Source organism: Papaver somniferum, chromosome 5 (assembly GCF_003573695.1).
Source record: "Papaver somniferum cultivar HN1 chromosome 5, ASM357369v1, whole genome shotgun sequence".
Taxonomy (NCBI): domain Eukaryota; kingdom Viridiplantae; phylum Streptophyta; class Magnoliopsida; order Ranunculales; family Papaveraceae; genus Papaver; species Papaver somniferum.
The window spans coordinates 149910435-149925187 of NC_039362.1; positions in this window are offsets into that span (position 1 = coordinate 149910435).

Consider the following 14753-nt stretch of genomic DNA (forward strand, 5'->3'; position numbering starts at 1 on the left):
GCAATGCCTTTGGCAAAATGTTTCATGACGGCAAGCATTTTCATATATGGAGTATGGCCAGGAATACCGCAAGCATCCGTTTTTTGACGAAAATCATGGTCATAATCACAAACTTGCTCTAAAATTCTCAGAAAAAGTGGACGAGGCAGAGCAAACCGACCTTTGAACTTCTTTGGCCCATACATACAATTGAAGTTGAAGTATTGGTGCATCATACGAGCATCGGCATCTACACGTTTTCTGTACACTGTCTGACGGGTCTTTATACATTCGGGACGGGTTGACGTATTCCCTGCCTCCTCTGCGTCTCCAATCTATAACATTCGTCTCAATATCATCCTCATCATCCGGAAGGCCGGACAAAGTTCTTCTCAAAGCTCCCTGCATAATGTACCTAATACAACGAAAACATAAAGCTCTTATACCACCCCATAAAGCAAAAAAAACTTAAAACAGGCCATAAAAATAAATAAATAAAAACACAAATAACACTCCATAAAATAAAAATCACTTAAAAAGTATAATACTCCATAAAAAAACAAATAACACTCCATATGGTTTCATAAACACTACGACAAGTACTTTAAACACTACGACAAGTAATTTAATTCAGGTCAAAGAAATTAAGGGATTGTTGTTGGGCGGACTGAGTATCATAAACAATGTTAGGTTCTCTTTCCTTCAACAACGCAGTAAATTCATTTATTTGTTGTTGATATTGTGATGAAATAGCTCCTTCTTCGATCGTAGGGGTGTAAAATTGTTGACCTGTAGCCCATTCATAACCACCTAATGTGAGGTCTTATGATGAAGAAGCTTCATTTGGATTGTTTGGTATTTTTGATGTAGTATATGGTACTGAAGAAGATGTAGATCTTCCAGATGAGGAACATGAAGTTGTAGCCATTTTTTATGTCTCCTCCCATACGAGTTGACGAGCTCCAAGCTGGTATGAACATTGTTGTTCCATAAACCCAATGCAATATTCATACAAGTATAAATTAGAGAATTTAGTCAAATTTTCAAGAAACTTAAAATGAAAACGAGTAAAAATGTAATTGTACTTACCAATGTCAAATTCATATCCCGAAAGTTATACGGACAAGGAACCCTTGGAACTTGTAATTGACGTGCTACGCCGGCTTCATTGGAAAATGGTAAAATCTAATCTATCTCCGGCAGTTATGATGGGGTATCATTCTGTATGTCATAGTTATATGTTTGGGACATCATGTCAGGAGGTGGATGACTAGGAAACAAACGGCGAGGAACAGCTGAGCTACCCAATACTATCTCATCGACGTTTTGTGCATGGTATGACTCAGTGGCATAAGCTCCAACACTCTTCTTATTCCACTAAATGTTATATTGATCCTCAGTGACTACATAATAGTCGGTGCCCTCTACAATATCTCTGTCATCAATCTGTTCCAAATTTGGAGGATTTGTTGGGACTACAATCTCACCTTTAATCTGCCTCTGGAATCTCTCTGCCAAGTAACAACTAACTCTTGTGTGTTTTTCAAAGTCAAAAAACAGAATTCTCTTTTTGGATAGATTTAGTGCATACTCATATTGGTCTCCTACAGAATACAAACTATCTTTTCCTTTGTTCAAGTGTCAATCTGTATTCTTGCGCTTTTGACTGAGTGTTTCAAAGTATCCTTTTGTCCTTCTTGATGTCCTCTCTTCCTTGATGCAATCATAATCTTCTTGAAGAGACAAATCTTTGGGAAAACATCAAAATGTCCTCCAGGTGTATTGCAAAGCAAGGGTTGCATGTTGCAGAAGTAGTAATAGTACCAATACTCAAGTACCATAGCCATGTCAGTTATATTCGTACCCTTGGTTGAACAAACGTCGAGATATTTATAGGTATTACCTAACGAATCTAGACCCCAATCATACTCCCCAACTCTATCTAAGTCGGCCAACAGCAGAACCCAACGTTTATCTACTTTTCCAGTAGAATGCGCTAGAAGAAAATGACCAAAACACCACATAAAGAATGCTCGTGTCAATATATCTGCACACCCAGTATTATCCTGGACTTTTCTACTTTCAATGTACTCTCTCAATACTTCTAAGGAAAATGAATTTTTCTTAGAGTCCCATGTACCATAATTTTTGATATCCAAAAAATATAAATCATCTAGAGCAGGATATGTTAGATCACTACCCAACTGCGGCATAACTACTGGTCGTCACCAGTGGGAATTCCCGTTAATATCTACCAATCTAAAGGAAGGAGACCAATTTCAAACTCCCGAAAATGAAAGCTCTTCGTTTTTGACCACCATCTCTCAGTTACGGCTTCAACTAAGGCTCTATCCCCATTGGCGAAATTAAACTCGAAAATAGAAGAAAAGCCACAATTGTCACAATATCGTTTTGATACCGGATTATCTTGCACTACAATATTATAACACACTTCAATTTCATTCAAACTACCTCTAAATCTTACTTTGCGAGGGTCTTCTGTAACATCGTGACATGCATGTCTATCACAATTCTTTGATGAAACTATATTCAACCGATCTAGGATTTCATCCATTTCATCCATACTCATACTCATACTACAATCAATAACAAACATGAAAACAAATATCATTATCATTGTCATTCATTTTCATCCATACAAACTAAATGATCATTATCAATTCATCCATACAAACTAAATTATTATTATCATTCATTTTCGTCCATACAAACTAAATTATCATTATCAATTCATCACAAATAATCAAATTATCAACAATTTCATTTTTTGTTCATCACAAATAATCAAATTAAACCCTAAAAATTCTAAAAATCAATTTCAATCACATATCATTTAAATCACGTAAAAATATCGTCTAAATCATGCATTGTATCAACCATCAATCATCAATTTCATCAAATTTTCATCATATTCAAAAATCAAGAAAAAAAAACCTAAAATTTTAAATTCTTACCTCAATCTGTTAGAGCATTGCTCGGTCGAACTCACATGCGTTTCTATCTCAAGCATGTTTGTCAATGTTGATCAAAACTATAGTCTTGATTTCTAGTCTATTATAGCTAAGTCTCGGACTAGGATAGAAAGTGTAGTTAAGCTCAAGGACTTCATGGAGATTCATCGTACAAGTAGAAGAACTACTCAAGGAACCGGTGGAACTTCTCGACAAAAAGGTATGTGAAGACTTGAACTTATCTGTCACTCAAAAGTCTATCTACTCTATCTCCTACTCTTTGGGACAAGAAGTCGTATGCTATATATATAGACTTGGATTATACACATTTGGTATTTCGAGCCGAGTATACCTCGCTTATATATATCTCGAAATATGTGTTGGTAAGATTTTCGCTTCGATCAAGTTTATCTTTACCTAGTATGTTTCAATCATCTTGAAAATTGCTTTGACGAGAAATAGTGTAACAACTGTATAACGTCCTCTAAGAATGTTTCAATGGTTGGAATGAGAGTTTAGATTACATAACTAATGATGGACATAAGCATTGTTGTGGAAACATATTTATGTATAAGTCCTATTCCTTGAACCAAAGTTTGCGAACTTTGTTGATCAAGAGAAACCGGAAGAATAGCTTTGCCAAGTCCGCGAACTCAGTCCACGAACTGCCGAACTTCTCTTCCCGAGAAATTCTGCTGGAGTTTACGAACTAGCTGCGTCCGCGAACCCAGTACGCGAACCGGCGGAAAGTATTTTGTCGAGATTTTCTGCTGGAGTTTGTAAACTCTGCCCGATTGCTTAAGTCCGCGAACCTAGTCTGCGAACTTGAGAAGGTTATATATCTAAAGATGATTTCTGAGCTTAAACTTAAAAAGACTAAGGAATGCAGTTTGCAAACCGTGCCTATAAAAGTTCATGAACCGATTCAAGTGAATCAAATCATCTTTGCTTCAATTGTGTCTTGTGTAGTACATGAGATTTCCTTGCAATTGAACAACTCTCTAACTAGTTCATCTTGAAGTCATTTGAACTAGTTATGGTGAAGAAGAACATGGCTGATATGAAATGCTCATATGGCTAACCTTTTGGTTAACTATTGTTTAACCAACAAGTGCATACGTTTGGGTACGGTTAACAAACCTAGAAACGTGCATTGTCAAGTGTGTATAACAAGCTAAGTTTTCGATCTAACGGTTGAGAAATATTAGCTTGAACCTAAATCAGGTTTTCATCTAACGGTGGATATTGTTTGCTTTGTGACCAAGGCAAAACCCTGATTTGAAAGATTATATAAAGGAGACATCTAGTATTGTGCAAAACTAATCCCCACACCTTACGTGTGATACTAGTTTGCATACTAGAGTCGATTCTCCTTTAACTTTTGATTTTATTCTTCTAAAACCAGGTTAACGAATTAAAGACTTCATTGCGATTGTGAAGCCAGACCGATACTACTTTTATCTTAGTTGTGTGATCTGATCTTGCATCTTCTAAGTACAATCAGATTGATTGCCTTGAGATTAATATCTCCGATAGCCAAGATATAAAAAGTAATTACAAACATCTTCGTCTCATTGTTTTTGATTCCGCAACATATTGTTTCGCTACCATACGATTAATATTATTGTGAGGTAATTGATTAATCTAGGATGTTCTTCGGGAATATAAGACCGGATTATCAATTGGTTCCTGTTCACCTTGATTATTATCAAAAGATGGAACAAAAACTTTTAGGGTTTTTCTGTGGGAGACAGATTGATCCTTTGATAGACTTGTCTATGTGAGACAGATTTGTTTATTGTTAAAGCCTGCGATTTTGGGTCGTAGAAACTCTTAGTTGTGGTTGAGATTAGTTAAGGGAATCAAGTGCGCGGCATCCTGCTGGGATCAGAGGCGTGGGGAGTACAACTGTACCTTGGATCAGTGGGAGACTGATTGGGGTTCAACTACAGTCCAGTCCGAAGTTAGCTTATAGTAGGCTAGTGTCTGTAGCGGCTTAATACAGTGTGTGTTCAATCTGGACTAGGTCCCGTGGTTTTTCTGCATTTACGGTTTCCTCGTCAACAAAATTTCTGGTGTCTGTGTTATTTCAATATTCACATTATATTGTTTTATCTTTATAATTGAAATAATACAGGTTGTGTGTTAGATCATCAATTAGAGTAATAAACCTTTGGTTGTTGATTGTCATTGATTGATCCTTGGATATTGGTCTTTGGTACCATCCAAGTTATTCCTTGCATTTGATTTGTACTCGCAGTTTCTGTTTTAGGAAATCAAATCAAGAGAGAGAGATATAAACTCGTTGATGTACTTTTAATTGATTGAGTCTTGTTGATTCTATTAAAAGTATATTCGAGTTTGTCCATACAGATTGCTAAGCGAAATATTGGGTGGTGTTGTTAGACCCCCGCTTTTTCAATTGGGATCAGAGCAGGCAAACACGTTCAAGACCTTACAAGTCTGTGTTTGTAGCAATCTGAGTCTGAGGACAGAATCTCTTATGCATACCAAGATGTCTTCTAAAGATTTAAACTATGCCAGTTGTCTCGGGAATACCTCAAAGGATTTCTCCTTAGTTGATTCTTCCGAATCCCGAGGTAGGAAGATTGTCTCATTTTGTGTTGGTCACTCTTTATCCAATGATACATTGGATACAATGACGAAAGCTGAAATAGAGCTCACCAGAATTGCAAAAAATTCTACTGAGTTTGCTGATCTTCAGAATCATGATCAACTCATCGATGAATTTGAAAAGTCTATTGATCGAGAATGTGTACTCTATAACATTATTGAGTCCTTTTTTAAGGATATTGATAAACTTCTTCAAAAGAATAATCTACAGCGTGAAAAGATTTGTGATCTCGAAAAGGTCATCAAAGAAGGCTCAATTAGAGAAAAACGTTTGATCAAGACACATTCATCTGATCTTGACGGACTTCGTGTTGAGAAAGAAAACCTAGAAGCATCACTTTCACTTGCTCGTGAACAGTGTATGACCTTGGAAAAGGAAAACTATATCTTAAGGAAAAATTCTTCTGTTCCAACTGTTCCTCTCGATATACAGTACATGAAGAAATATCCTTCAAAAGAAGATTGTGTCGAGAAAAGTTTATATAACTTACAATCTTCTCACAGGGCTGTAAAGTTAAAACAGATCCCGTCAGTTGCGTCTTCTCCACGAACCTGTACCTTTTGTGGGAAATCACTATGTTATCCGTTGCTTTTCCAGGAAGAAACAAATTTCTAAACTTCGTAATTTGCTTCTCTCCACTGTCAACGGAGTAAATAGTCGGTCGACTACTGCAGTGAACCTCATGCTCACAGGAAACCAGGCATCTTATAAAAATGATCTCCTTCCTAGAAATCATTACAGGACTTTGGTGCATTCTAGTGGTATAAATTCGTGTGCTGCTAATGAAAGCGTGTCTTGTGCTTATAAGAACAACTCTGGTAAATCTAAGTCTAGAGTATGGAGACCCATTTCGGAAAATCCTCTAGAACCAATCTCTATAGGTCCTAGACTCAGTAATCAGAAAGCTCCCTCTCTTGAGCTTTCAGGAAGAGTTATGAGAAATTTCCCTAAAGATGGAAACTACCATGGGAAGACAAGAAATACTGAGATTATATATCCTGGTGAAAATCACAACTACTCTTTCAAAACCTTTGGTGAGACTATGTCTCCCTCTGCTACCTAGTAGCAGAAAGTATCGTTCTTGTATCTAACTTGAGAGATACAAGGATGATGTTTGAGAGATGCTCAAGTAATTAGCTGATTTTCATTAGTTCGTATGTTTGATATCTTATAATGAAAGTTTTTAGTATTTCTTTCTTTCTTCACTGAGACCTTTCTATTTAGGGCTAATTTTTTTGAAAGAGTCACAGTAGGCAGTTTTCCTGGTTGGGTCCATTTTCTTGGCGCATGGCTTAGACCACGAACGTCCATATCTCCTCAAGAAACTCTAGCGTTTCTATCTAGGGTGTACACTTGAACATATATATTTCTCATATATGCCTTCATTAATCTTTAGAAAGGAACTCGATGGAAACTATTCCCAAAGAAGAAGTTAACCCTACTGTAGAGGATGATCTCAAAGGAAGTGATCCTTCTCAAGAGTTTATTCTGAAGAAGATGATTGAAAGGAAAGAGTATAACTCTTGGATTGGAGAATCTGTCAAGGATTTAATTCTCGTTCAGAATGAAGTAAAGAACGAACTTGCTAACCTTCAACTGCAGATCAACCAACTCATTGATGTACAAGCAAAAATCCTTGGTACTCAGAATATCTTGATCAGGAATCAGAAGAAAGTTATTCTTGACTGCGCTAAGGCTCGACACTTTGCACGCATTGTTGATCGAAAAACTAACGTTCTGACTCATGAACATGGTGTCTCTACGGACAACAAAATCAGGGATATCAGTGACTCCTATTTCGATGGACCATTCCAGAGGTACGAAATCATCAAGGAAAACTGAGTTTATTTTCTGTTGCCTAGTATGTCTTCTTTTTGGTTTAGTTGGAAGAATAACTAGTGCTTTGAATAGCAATGATTGTGACTACACATAGCTATTTTTTATTTTCATCTTTTTCTTTTCTAGATTTGGTTTTATTTTCTAAAAATATTAAAAAGATGTTATTGTAGTATTAATCTTTATGATTTTGTGATATTGCAATTTGTTATGGGATATGTGTGTTTGCATCCGTGAACTTTGATTCTCCCATACTTTTTCAAAAGTAAAGTCTTCGTGGTCGGTATTCACGTACTGGTAAAAGAATGAATGTACTTTTGACAAATATAAAAGTTAAGCCTATATTGTCAATTTATTTGATGGAAGATAGGTTAAAATCTTTTGTTTTCAAGGATCATATCTGAAAAAGCGGGGGTCTAACAACACCACCCAATATTTCGCTTAGCAATCTGTATGGAAAAACTCCGAAATACTTTCTAGAGAATCAACTAGACAGTCAGACTCAATCTAGGTAAAAGTATCTCAAGGAGTTAATATCTCTCTCTTGTTTTGATTTACTCGAGCTAATAAAAATCAGCAAGTCTTTAATCAAACACAAGGAATAACTTGGATGATACTAAAGACCAATATCCAAGAATCAATCAATGGAAATCAACAACCAAAGGTTGGATTACTCTAATTGATGATCTAACGCACAACCTGTATTATTTCAATTATAAAGATAAAACAATATAATGCGGAAATTGAAATAACACAGACACTAGATATTTTGTTAACGAGGAAACCGCAAATGCAGAAAAACCCGGCACCTAGTCCAGATTGAACACACACTGTATTAAGCCGATACAGACACTAGCCTACTTCAAGCTAATATCGGACTTGAAAAAACGGGGGTCTAAAAAAACCACCCAATATTTCACTTAGCAATCTGTATGGACAAACTCGAATACACTTTTAAGAGGATCAACAAGACTCAATCAATTAAAAGTATATCGACGAGTTTATATCTCTATCCTTATTTGATTTCCTCAAACAGAAACTGTGAGTACTAATCAAATACAAGGAAAAACTTGGACGGTACCAAAGACCAATGTCCAGGGATCAATCAACAACCAAAGGTCGGATTTCCAATTGATTAGATCAAACGCACAACATGTATTATTTTTAACATATAAAAAAATATAATGCGGAAAATGATTAACACGAACACCAGAAGTTTTGTTAACGAGGAAACCGCAAATGCAGAAAAACCCCGGGACCTAGTCCAGATTGAATACACACTGTATTAAGCCGCTACAGACACTAGCCTACTCCAAGATAACTTCGGACTGGACTGTAGTTGAACCCCAATCAGTCTCCCACTGATCCAAGGTACAGTTGCACCCCTACGCCTCTGTTCCCAGCAGGATACTACGCACTTGATTCCCTTAGCTGATCTCACCCACAACTAAGAGATGCTACGACCCAAAATCGCAGGCTTTAACAATAAACAAATCTGTCTCACATAGAAAAGTCTATCAATGGATAAATCTGTTTCCCATAGAGAAACCCTAAAGTTTTTGTTTCGTCTTTTGATATATAATCAAGGTGAACAGAAACCAATTGATAATCCGGTCTTATATTCTCGAAGAACAGCCTAGATTAATCAATTACCTCACAACTATCTTAATCGTATGGTAGCGAAACAAGACGTCGTGGAATCACAAATGATGAGACGAAGATGTTTGTGATTACTTTTATATCTTTCCTATCGGAGAACTCTCACGATATCAAGCCAATCAATCTGATTGTACTCGTACGATAGAAGATGCAAGATAAGATCACACAACTACGATAAAAGTAGTACCGGTCTGGCTTCACAGTCCCAATGAAGTTTTTAAGTCGTTAACCCGGTTTGAGAAAATAAAACCAGAGGGTTAAAGGAGAATCGACTCTAGCTTACAAACTAGTATCACACAGACGTGTGGGGATTAGTTTGTAGAGTTCTTAGATGTCCCCTTATATAGTCTTTAAAATCATGGTTTCGCCTTGCTCACAAAGAAAACGCTATCCACTGTTAGATGAAAACCTGATTTAGATTCAAGCTAATATATCTCAACCGTTAGATCGAAATCTTAGCTTGTGATACACAAATGAACTGCACGCTTCTAGGTTTGTAAACCGTCCCCAAACGTGTGCATTGTTGGTTCAATAATAGTCAACCAAAAGGTTAGCCATTTGAGCATTTCATACCAACCACTTTCTTCTTCACCATAACTAGTTCAAATAACTCACATGAACTAGTTAGAGAGTTGTTCAATTGCAAGGAAATCTCATGTACTACACAAGACACAATTGAAGCAAAGATGATTCGATTCATATGAATCGGTTTATGAACTTTATAGCCACGGTTTGCAAAAGCATTCCTTAGTCTTTATGAGTTAAGTTTAGAGATCATCTTTAGATATATAACCTATACAAGTTCGCAGACCAGGTTCGCGTACTTGAAGTAATGGAAAGAGTTTTCAAACTCCAGCAGAAATTCTTGGGTTCGAGAGATTCACTGGTTCACAGACAGGGTTCGCGGACTTGGCTCACGCAGCATAGTTTGATAACTTAGCAGAAATTCTCGGGTTTGAGAACTTCGGCAGTTCGCGGACTGAGTTTGCGGACTTGGCTACAAGCCGATTTCCAGCATGGGACTTATGCACATATGTGTTTCCACAACATACTTATGTCCACTATGGTTATGTAATCTAAACTCTCATTCCAATCATTGAAACATTCTTAGAGGACGTTGTATAGTTGTTACACTATTTCTCATCAAAGCAATTTTCAAGATGATCGAAACGTACATGACTTGCCTCACTAGGTAAAGAAAAAAATGGTCGAAGCAAAACGCTTAGCAACACATATTTCGAGATATATATAGGTGAGGTATACTCAGCTCGAAATACCAAATGTGTATAATCTAAGTCTATATATATAGAATACGACTTTTGTCTCAAGAAGTAGGAGATAGAATAGATAGACTTTTGAGTGACAGATAAGTTCAAGTCTTCACATACATTTTTGTCGAGAAGTTCCACTGGTTCCTTGAGTAGTTCTTCCACTTGTATGATGAATCTCCATGAAGTCCTTGAGCTCAACTACACTTACTATCCTAGTCCGAGACTTATCTACAATAGACTAGAAATCAAGACTTATAGTTCTGGTCACTAACTATGACAAATATGCTTGAGATAGCAACACATGCGAGTTTGACCGAGCAGTATTCTAACAATCTCCCCCTTTTTCAATTTTAGTGACAAAACTATCAATACATATGGAATACAAAAAAGATAATTAAACTTTAGTAGCTCCTATTCCATAAGTCTAATCTTCAACATTCCTTGAAATCTTCGTCCTTCCAAGTACTCCAATGATCCCAAAGGTTGTAAGTTTAGCATCACCGTTGTTGAAGATCCGTAGCCATAACAATGAGAAAACTCGAGATTCTCGATCATTGTTATACAGTATCATAGTATTATTATACAGTGTCAAAGTCCAATTGTATCACAACTTCAACAATAATACTATGGTGATATGTATCACTTCCCCTTAGTCAATACTCCATCTCTATCATGGAAACTACTCCCCCTTACACAATGATCCGAAAACCATATGTATTTGTAGTGTGAACTACATATTAATTCTCCCCCTTTTTGTCAATAAAATTGGCAAAGGTACAAGAATGGGATCATAATGAAATTTCCACAAGAGACATTTCATGACTAAAAGAAAAGACGCACATCATCTTAATTTAGATGCAATCATATAGCCGAAGCTAATAGCATTAATCAAGGAGTTTAAAGATACAAGATAGCCCCTCTAAAATTCCACATCCGCACACCCCTCAAGATATGACCATTAAGCACAAGTTCAAAAGAACTCTCCCCCATTTGATGTCATTCCCAAGGGAACAACAAGAGCGACCTTAATTTCGAGAGAAAAGAAGGATTTCTTATTGGACACCAAAAACCATGATAAATGATTTTCTATATCCAACAACTCAATCAAATTAATCACAAGTAAACCCATGATTAATTTAATTGGAGTATGCAATCAAATTAAACACACAAGGTGATCAACTTAATTGTTTATGCTCAACATAAGTAAACTTACGGAACATATGACTACCAAAACCATTGGAAAATTATTAGGATAGCCGTTCATACACTCAACACAAGAAAAATCCTATGGAATATATGAATGCTCAACTAGACTAATTGCAAGAGAACCCATAATTAATCTAATTAGAATACAAACAACCAAACTAATCGCGAAAGTAATCAATTTAATTGTCATTTGTTTTGCTCGACATAAGAGAACTTACGGAGCAAATAACCAAACGAGATGATTAATTTAGTTTACAAATGCTCAACATAACATACCTTACGGAACAACCAACCAAGCTAATCAAAAATAATCAACTTAGTCATATCATGCTCAACATAAGACATATTACGGAGCCTCACAGTATTTCATAGGATATGAATCAAAGAAGATCAATACTGTGAAATATACAAGGATTTATTCAATTTTCAATCATTATTTGCATAACAATAATAGACTTTATCCTTGTTCACAAAAGATTTTAACCTATCTTCCATCAAATAATTGACAATATAGGCTTAACTTTTGTGTATGTCAAAAGTCTATTCATCTTTAAATCAATACATGAATACCGATCATGAACGACTTTACTTTTGACAAAATATGGGACAACAAAGTTCAAGGACGTAAACACACAAATCCCATAAACATTGCAATATAACAAATCATAAGATTAATTATTGTAAACCATCATCCTCCAAATATTTTTAGAATTTTAAAACACAATAAACCTAAAAAATAATATAAGAAGATGAGAAATAATAGCTATGTGTAGTCACAATCATCGCTATTCAAAGAACTAGTTATTCTTCCAACTAAACCAAAAAAAGACATTCTAGGCATGGTAGATCTTTCTTAGGGCATCTACATAAAACTCCTTTTCACTATTGAAGAAACTGTTGATAATAGGATCAGTCAATTCTTCCAATTATTTTGGAATAAGTATCAACTTACTGGGTTCCCTTCTTAGCTTACGAACAGTTTATGTTATTGATGCCATCATTCGTTTATAGTGAACAAGTTCTTCCAAAGATGAAGCGATTTGAGATTTTAAATCGTTTCTTTTGCTGATGAATTCTTTTACCAGGTCCCTGAAATCGGCACTACTTTGATAAAAGGAAACGAACCAGTTCGAGGAGAGATCTTTATTAAAGATTGTAGCCTTCACTTTCTTCGTGCTTGTAGAGGAAATTCATGTACACCGACGTACGTACTCTTCTTCAGCTGCATTCCTTCTTGCGGGGCTTCTAGTTACAGCATCCATGAACTAGTATTCCTTTAAGAACTAGTCACACATTTATGAACGCCTCAAACCCTGGAATACAACAACTTTAGTAGATTTAAGGATTTATATGGATATTAGCAGACTATTTTAGGAAACATTACTTGAGTTAAAAAGACGCAAATCCTCATTTTCTCAAGTTAGGAATGGGGATGCGAACGTCAATAGGGTTAGATAGAGACGTTGCGATCCAAAAGCTCCCCTTGTTTATCACATTGTGATTTTTCAAGGTTAGTTATATGAGAAGAGATCCTCCTTCTTTTGTCCCTGGAAATACTTGTCATACAGGACCTACCACATTTATTAGTAGGTTGAATCGACTCAGAACACTTTACGGGAACATGAGTTCCTTTAAACTCAAAATCCTCAAATTGTGAGTATCCTCGAGAGACAAGCCTGATATTAACTTTTACAGAACCTACATCATCTTCATCATTCCTGGATGTCCATTTAGAACCACTATCATATATTTTGGACCGGCATGGTACAAGATCCCATATGTCATGTCTATAAAGTTGATCCAACTCGTCATTCATTGATTTTTTCCAAGAGGAATTGTTCAGAGTTATATCAGTATTTCATGGTTCTGAACATGAGGAATAACAACCAATCAGAGTTTATCCTTTCGTTTTGGTTGTATAATCTTCTTTATCTTTAGAGACGGCGGATGACCAACACAGAGGAGAGTCGCCTAACACATGTAGAGAATGGCTGCAACTATTATCACTACATCATTGAAGAGGAGAGGTAGGACAGGAAGCAAGGTTACCTATACCATCAGTACTTCTTTTTTTGGAATTTCCTGATAGTTTTGCATGTCCTTTTAGAGTAACAAGAGGTTGTATATTTTTCTTGCAAGGATTACATGCAACCTCCACACTCTTAAGGGATGACATATAGGCTGGTTGAGGAGGATCGAACGAACAGCCATATGGGACAGACCTTTGATATTTGTCTGAGTGGCTCCTAATCATGTCAGTTTTCTCAACGAACAGTTGTTGAACATTATCTGAATTGTGACTATTCTTTGAAAAGGAACAACTGGATTCTCTCTGAATTAACGAGATACTCTTGCAAGATATAAAATCCTTAAGAGTTGCAATTTCTGCAACAAGACCAGAATGGATCCGGATTTGTTCTTCTAACCTCTTTTGTAGAGCAACTAGTTTATCAGACCTTTTTCTACGGTTGTTTTTCAAACCTGGTGAAGCGTCAATTGAGACTTTATAGTCCATATAGTCAGGTCGCCACAAACACAAACTTTTGAGTTCTTTAAACGCGTTTGCCTGCTCTGATACCAATTGAAAAACGGGGGTCTAACAACACCACCCAATATTTCTTTTAGCAATCTGTATGGACAAACTCAAATACACTTTTAAGAGAATCAACAAGACTCAATCAATTAAAAGTATATCGACGAGTTTATATCTATATCCTTATTTGATTTCCTCAAATAAAAACTGTGAGTACTAATCAAATACTAGGAATAACTTGGACGGTACCAAGACCAATATCCAAGGATCAATCAATATAAATCAACAACCAAAGGTCAGATTTCCAATTGATTAGATCAAACGCACAACCTGTATTATTTCTATTATATAAAGAAATATAATGCGGAAAAGGAATAACATATACACCAGAGGTTTTATTAACGAGGAAACCGCAAATGCAGAAAAACCCCGGGACCTAGTCCAGATTGAATACACACTGTATTAAGCCGCTACATACACTAGCCTACTCCAAGCTAACTTCGAATTGGACTGTAGTTGCACCCCAATCAGTCTCCCACTGATCCAAGGTACAGTTGCACCCCTACGCCTCTGATCCCAGCAGGATACTACGCACTTGATTCCCTTAGCTGATCTCACCCACAACTAAGAGTTGCTACGACCCAAAATCGCAGGCTTTAACA